Below are 8,234 nucleotides of genomic sequence, written 5' to 3' on the forward strand. Positions count from 1 at the left end.
CCAAATGGAAAAACAAAAGGGCAGACAAGTTTTCCTGGTTAGCTTAAGGTCACAGAGAAAATCAGGGCACAACCAGAATTGGTACCCAGGAGACTTATTGATCCAAATTCAGCTCTATTAAACTCTTCCCACAAAGGACACAGCTAACAGCCCCAAAGAGTCCCAGACACAGCACAAACTTGGGAAGCATCCAGACCAGGACATGATGCCAAAAGAACAAAGGTTCTCCTAACATGGCCTTATGACACAGTACAGTTCTTCTGGGAATGAGAGGGGAAGTCTCTCTGATAATTCGATTGCAACAGATTGATGGGCTGATGACATGATGTCCTTCACATATCATAATTATTTAATTTTATTGTTTAACAACTCGGTTTTCACTCTCAATTAATATTTCCTTATTGTCAGAAGTGCAGGGGCTGATGCCACTGGAAAAAATCAAAAGAGGGTAATTACTGAGTCTGCATTATTGATGAAAAGGGCAACAGGCAGAATTAATCAATCAGCAATTCACTTTTTTTAAAATTTATTTATTTATTTATTTATTTATTTATTTATTTATGGCTGTGTTGGGTCTTTGTTGCTGCGCGCGGGCTTTCTCGAGTTGCATTGAGCGGGGGCTACTCTTTGTTGTGGTGCTCGGGCTTCTCATTGCAGTGGCTTCTCTTGTTGAGGAGCATGGGCTCTAGGTGTGCAGGCTTCAGTAGTTGTGGCATGTGGGCTCAGTAGTTGTGGCTCGCGGGCTCTACAGCACAGGCTCAGTAGTTGTGGCGCACGGGCTTAGTTGCTCCGCGGCATGTGGGATCTTCCCGGACCAGGACTCGAACCTGTGGCCCCTGCTTTCGCAGGCAGATTCTTAACCACTGTGCCACCAGGGAAGTTCAGCAATTCACTTTTGATTTAGACTTGGGAAGTGAAGACAAATGACGGCAGCAATCAACATGGCTTGATCTCTAGTGTCAGGATTTTCAGAAGCCCCTCCCTGGGTGTAGTCTCATCAGGAAACTGTTAAAAGGAATGGTTTTTAATTTCTTCCCTCTCATCTTCTTTCAGGAACTACCCCCAGGTCAGGCCAAACTGTCTTGATTTTCACTTCTAAAAAGAAATCAAATTGGCTGTCTGCTGAGCCACTAATTGGGAATGCCAACTTCTCATTGATTCGTTCCTTGTTCTTCAAATGCTTATGGAGATCCTACTTCCAACAAGGCAGAGCGTGCATCAGGTGGCGCTGTGCCCTCTGGAGACCACTGGGAACGCAGGTGAGATATGGTCTCGGTAAGAGCCATGGAAAGGAGGTGACGAAGAGCAGTCTCTCAGGATATCCTTCGTAAAAGAAGGTGCATCAGCACCTGGGCATACTGGCTTAGCAGGGAGAGGCAGAGAAGAAAGGCAAAGGCGTCCCAGGAGACAGGAGGAGCACGGGCGCGTGGCCCCAGATGGAGGACCCTGGATGAACCAGGGGACCTCGTGCTCCCCAGACTCTTCCGCGAGGCCCCAGCACCGATGGAAGCCCAGAGCTGCCCGTGGCAGGCAGACACCCCTTGGGAAGCTCTTCTCAAACGTCACCCCCCCACCCCCTGTTTGCTTCCCACTCTACTACATATCTGGTTTATTTTAATATAAAAGCAACAGTCTTTTTGTTTCAAATCTTTGAGTATAGTAGATGCCACAGGGAGAAGCGCCGGCTTTATCCCTCTTCTTCAAATACCCTCAGGCACAGAGAAGCAGGAGCCTGTGAGGTCTCTCCAGTTCTACAAACTATGAACAGAAAGCCGCTCTCAGCTGTTTTCTTATCCAGCCCACCGTCCAGCTGTCCTGCCTTCTGTTTTCCTGACTATATTACTTGGCAGTCTTTATTAGTACTGGGATGCGAGAATATATTTCAAACTCTTCTGTAAATAGCCTGCAACGATCTCTGAAAATGCTTCGCTACTCACTTGACCCAGGAAGCTGACAGAATCATGCAAATCGAGGTTCAAATCTCCAAGTTCACCGCCCAGACCACCAAAGTGTGCATATCTAAAAAAACCGCCAAGTCTCTGAAAGATGTCACTTTGCAGAAGCAATGTGTGCCCCTCCATCGTCACGATGGCGGAATGCCCAGGACAAACGGTAGGGCTGGCACAGCATTGGTGGCCCCTAAAGAGTGCTGAGTGTTTTCTGCAAATGCTTTAACATGCAGAGAGTAATGCTGAACTTAAGTGCTCTGATGTCAATTCTCTCTGGGCATTGAGCTCATCCAGGTGAACAAAGCCCCAAGATGTGCCTCTGGATTTACAGAGCTCATGGTCCGATTCACCCCTGCGTGAACTCCCTCTGCCACCATCCAGTGAACCTTACTGAAAAAGGGCAGATTGTTGCACAGAAAAAAATATATCCCAGAAGAAACTGAAGAAGCAAAAACTTATGGTGCAAGAATAAATTCAGCATTAAACAAAATGCAAATAAAAGTAAAAAAATAATAATAAGAAGAAGAAGTTCAAGTTTAAACACCTTTCCTATCTGAGACATTAATTCACACCATCACCAACACCCCTACTTCCAAAAATTAACCATAAACGTATATAAACATTTTCCAGCCCAACTGGTTAAATCTATAGCAATCAATGAACTGTGTTGAACTACAAGGTTTAGTAGAATCGGTTGAATCCAGAAAATGTTCTGTGCTGCCTTACCTGAGCTGGGTGCTAAGGCTTCTGCCTCAGAACTCATCCTGATGAAAGGCAAAGTGATTACCCCCAGGAACGCCGCTGTCCTTTAAACAAGCTCGGGGCCCGGCTGTAAGCTGCATTTTGTCCTTGAAGATGAAACATTAAACAGATTAGAGTTTTATCACAAGAGGGAAATACATAATAACACCTTTTTAGGCTCTCTGCCCCTGATAGTTGCTAGAGATTCATTACAGGCCATCCTGTTTTGCAAACTTTGAAGATTCTCATGTTAGTTTCCTGTTTCTGCAAGGGCCGGGGGAGAAAGCTCCGCGAGCTTCATCCTGGAAGAGAATTGGATCAATAGACAGCACCGTGAGAGGCAGATCAAGACCACGGACATGACCATGTGTCATCTTGTCCCTGCTTTTAACATCCCCAAGCGTTCTCATGTTCTTTGTCACGTTGTACCCCACAATCCTAGGAAGGGGGTCATTCTCAGGCCTCTTTGACAAGTAGGGAAACTGAGGGCAGACAGAGTAAGCAGGGGACTTGCCCAAAGTCTCAAAGCTGGTTGAGGGGGCTGGGCTTCCTCTCCTGCTTTGACCAATCAGAGTCATTGGAGGGTTCGGCCACTCACCTCTACAGGCCATTCTTTTTTTTTTTTTTTAATTAATTTATTTATTTGTTTATTAATTAATTTATTTATTTTTGGCTGTGTTGGGTCTTCATTTCTGTGCGAGGGCTTTCTCTAGTTGTGGCAAGAGAGGGCCACTCTTCATCGCGGTGCGTGGGCCTCTCACTCTCGCAGCCTCTCTTGCTGCGGAGCACAGGCTCCAGACGCGCAGGCTCAGTAGTTGTGGCTCACGGGCCTAGCCGCTCCGCGGCATGTGGGATCCTCTCAGACCAGGGCTCGAACCCATGTCCCCTGCATTAGCAGGCAGATTCCCAACCACTGCGCCACCAGGGAAGCCCCTACAGGCCATTCTTACTCTCTATGGTCTTCCTTTCTCTCCACCTTGACCTTTCCCCACCTTGGTTTCTTCCCCCCATCCCTCACCTTCCTTGTCTCCATTTTCAGTTTGCTGTGGACATTGCTTCACACGTTCCTTCCTCCTCAATGAATCGGTCTCAGGATTGCACTTACTTTTCCTTCAATTTTGCATTTACAGTAGAATCCAATAGAATTCCAGTGACTGACAAGTGTAGAGGCATTTTATGACAATGAGAATGACGTCAAGCACAATTTGACCAACAGAACAGTACATCCATGTCCAAAAGTGCCCTATAATGTGTACTGGATTAGAAAGCCAGGCTATGATTGGGACAGCTGACTCTTCCTTGAGGGATTGGAGAAAACTACAGTAATAGAGCTCTCTTTCATATGGCCCACAACAGATGTATTTCAACAATTCCATCCTTATTCCACAATACCGACCTCCCACCATAGCTCCATCACAGCGTTCCTGCACCTTTCCCAATATTGTTCATTTAATTCCTCCTTGAAAGAACAAAAAGGGGCTTCCCTGGTGGTCCAGTCGTTAAAACTATGCTCTTCCACTGAGATTCCGCATGCCGTGTGTGTGGTGCAGCCAAAAAAAAAGAAAGAAAAAAAAAGAAAAAGAAAAGAAAAGAAGTCAATTTTATCAACATATATTTGTTCAGGAATCAAGTCTGCAGACTTTAGGTGCTCTGGGCCTAGAGCAGCTGCTTCTCTCTCCTACTGGTCTCTGTTCCTTCAAGAGAGTATACGTTAGATCGTCCCCTGAAAGGAAGGGAAAGTAGGTAACAAGCAAATCACCCAATTTTACCCACTATGGAATTTTTTTTGTAGCTTTTAAGTTTGGGAAGAAACTTGACAATATCTATCAAAAGTCCATGTGCATGTGCCCTTTGACTCAGCAGTTCTGTTGACAGTGGTTCACCAGGGTGGTGATGATTTTGTGCAAATTAGAAAAAAGAACCCCTTCCTCAAGACATTTTATGTCTATCTGCCAGGAAAGTATCATAATAAGTATTTAAAGTTATGACATCCACCTGAAACTAGCACAACATTGTAAATCAACTCCACTCCAATAAAAACTTTTTAAATATGTATATATAAAGTATTTAAAAAATAAAGTTATGATGTCTACAAAGTGATTGGTGCCCACACAGATGAGGCACTTTATGCAGTGTACAACCTATGCTACTGTATACGTTAACCCTGGTTACCTTGTAAATACATATGAAGAATGACATCAGGATATATGTTAAAAGGTGTTCATTGAAATATTATTTGTAACATCAAATAAATTATTGCAATGTCCATCAGCAGGGGACAGTTTAAATAAATCAGGGTACCTTTATACAATGGAATACTAGGGAGCATTATAAAACAAATAGAGTAGATCTATATGTGCTGATATAAAGAGATGTTCAAGGTATATTATTAAGTAAAAAAATCAAGGTTCAGCGGAGAATATATTATAAATCAATGTACGTAAATTTTTAAAAAGAAATATGTGCTGATACAGCCATTTTATTTTTTCTAAAAGGGCACTCAAGAAATCATTAACAGGAGTCTCCTAGGAGGAGAGTAATTGGGTGAAGAAGGAAGCTTTTAGTTCAAATATATACCTTTTTGTGTAGTTTGAATTTTTCTTACCAAACATATTTATTGCTTTCAATTTAAAAAATCAACAGGGATTATCAGAATAGAAAGTTACAAGTGTTTTTTATTTCATGCACTTTTAAGCATAAAACAAGTCTAAGACATATTTCTTAATTGCTATGCACATCCCCCCAAGAGAACACATTAAAAAATAAGCTGCAGGGCTTCCCTGGTGGCGCAGTGGTTGAGAGTCTGCCTGCCGATGCAGGTGACACGGGTTCGTGCCCCGGTCCCGGAAGATCCCACGGGAGAGGCCACAACGGTGAGAGGCCCGCGTACCGCAAATAATAATAATAATAAGCTGCAGTGTTTTGTTTTGTTTTTTGTAGCAGTGGGGCTGAGGAGCGGAAGGAGGGAGAAGGCTGGTGGAGAAGCAGGAGGGCAGAGCCCTCTGTACATCTTAGGGCATTTTCACCTCTCAATTCGTGCTTCTGAAAACAAATACTAAAGTCATTTATCTGTTAGATAACGAATATATTTAATCATAGATGAAGAGTACCATTAACTCACCTTTTTCTATTAATTCAGTTCTAGTTGGGTGTAAATTCAGTGCTTCCAGAGTTGCCCATTATTTAAAACCCAGGGACCTGGTAGAAAGCTACGAATTGTGTGTTACTTCACTTTACAGTATGAAGTGGGTGTAGAAGAAGGACATTAGCTGTCTTTCTCCCTTTGATTTTGATCGCTAGAGAAAAGAGAGTTCGAATTGTTCCTTTCTATTTGTTCCTGAATTTAAAACTCTATTAGAATAAAAGTAAAGCTGAATTCATTATTACAAATTTTGTGCTAAGAATTCACTTTCCCAAATGAATGTTTATTTAGGCCACAGATACGTTATTCCTCAAAAAAAAAAAAAAAAGAGAGAGAGAAGGAAAAGTAAGATTGTTCTTGGATGAGCAGAAGTGACATTTAATATAATGAAGTAACATAGCAACCGCAAATCTAACAATAGAGTGACATTTATATTTTTTTTAAAAAAGAACTATTTGTATTTCTTTCAAAAAATATTCCCTCCAGGAACGGAGGTAGGAGGAGAGCACACTGAATGTGATAAATTTTACAGAACATTTTTTCTACTTCGGAGTTTTGTATTGTGAATCATGCATTTGTTCCAGTGTTAAGGGTATCAGACCAGTGTTAAGGGTATCAGATCCAGTGTTAAGGGTATCAGACCAAGTTATACACATTCTACACATTGGAAAATAAGTTTTAAATACTGAACTCATTCCAGGGCAAGGTCTTCCCTCCACACATTAATGTAACAAATACTCTTTCTACCTTGCTGAATTTCTGTTTGGAGACTGATTATTTAGAGGCCAGTATTTATTTGCTGACAACATTTGCCTTGGTTGCCCTGACTGTGTCATTAAACAAATATTTATTCATTCAATAAACATTTATTGAGAGTCTCCTTGGTGCCATGCTCTCCGCCCAACACGAGGGCATAGGGAATATAAAGATAAATATACAAATAAAAATATCAATACATGATCCCTGCCCTCTGAGAGGTCACAGGCTGGGAGCCTAAGGGCTCTTCTGGATGTTTGTTTTGTACAATCAGGGCCAGGACTAATGTAAGGCAAGAGAGACACCTAGGACAAAATTCTAGGAGACACCCGCTCTCCAGGGTGTGCAAAATGCAGACGGCATTACCTGGCCACCTGGCTGCCTGACCTCCCCACGTGGCCTCCTCTTCCTTTCTGCTGTCCTTCTCCCAATTCACTGACACACTTACTGTTATCTCAGTCACTTCCCCCCAAAATGTCTACACTCGGTGTCTATTTTTCATGCCCAGGTTACCCTCCCTGTAACCACCGCTTGTTTAACCACTTCTTCCAGGTCTTGTTCAAACCCCACCCTGAAAGTCCTCCCCAGGCCTAACAGCCTGGTCAGTTTCTCCCCATGCACTTGCACTCCTGCAATGGCCTTTATCACTAGCCAATTTTTGAAAAATAATTTTAGTTTCTTTGGAGACACTGCTTTGGGAGAGATCCTTGGTGTTCTCCTTATTTGCTATAAGTAATAAATCCTTCCTTCTCCCGAAAAAAAAAATTTTTAATTTTTAAAATTGAAGTATCTTTTTTTTTAAGATTTATTATTTATTTATTTATATTTGCCTGCAGCACGTGGGATCTTAGTTCCCTGACCAGGGATCGAACCCACGTCCCCTGCATTGTAAGGCAGATTCTTTACCACTGGACCACGAGGGAAGTCCCGAAGTATCATTTTTTTGTTTGTTTGTTTGTTTTGTTGTTTGGTTTTTAGGGTTTTCTTGGGCCACGCTGCAGCTTGCATAATCTAGGTTCCTGACCAGGGATTGAACCTGGGCCACAGCAGTGAAAGCGTGGAGTCCTAACTACTGGACCACCAGAGAATTCCCTAATTGAAGTATAGTTGATTTACAGTGTTTCAGGTGTATAGCAAAGTGATTCAGTTGTATGTATGTATGTGTGTGTGTGTGTGTATAAAATATTCTTTTTCAGATTCTTTTCCATTATAGGTGACTACAAGATTATCACTAGCCAACTTGTATTCAAATTATTACATCAGAACCTATCTCCCTGACCCAGAGTTGGGAGGCTGCGGAAAGCAATGCCTGTGTTCCAGTCTTTGCAGACCTCACTCCAAACCTGTGGGACTCAGCACAGTGCTTTACACATGTGTGTGTCTTAGTCCATTCAGGCTGCTATAACAAATTACCACAGACTGGGTGGCTCAACAACAAACATTTATTTCTCACAATTCTGGAGGCAGTGAAGTCCAAGATCAAGGAGCCAGCAGATGTGGTGTCTCATGAGGGCTAGCTTCCTGGTTTGCAGACAGCTGTCTTCTTGCTGTGTCCTCACATGGCAGACAGCAGAGAGAGAAGCAAGCTCTCTCTCAGCTCTTCTTTGTAAGGGCACTAATCCCTTTCCTGAGGGCTCCACTCTCGT

This window comes from Mesoplodon mirus (genome assembly GCF_964341445.2).
Source record: "Mesoplodon mirus genome assembly, chromosome: 13".
NCBI classification, from domain to species: domain Eukaryota; kingdom Metazoa; phylum Chordata; class Mammalia; order Artiodactyla; family Ziphiidae; genus Mesoplodon; species Mesoplodon mirus.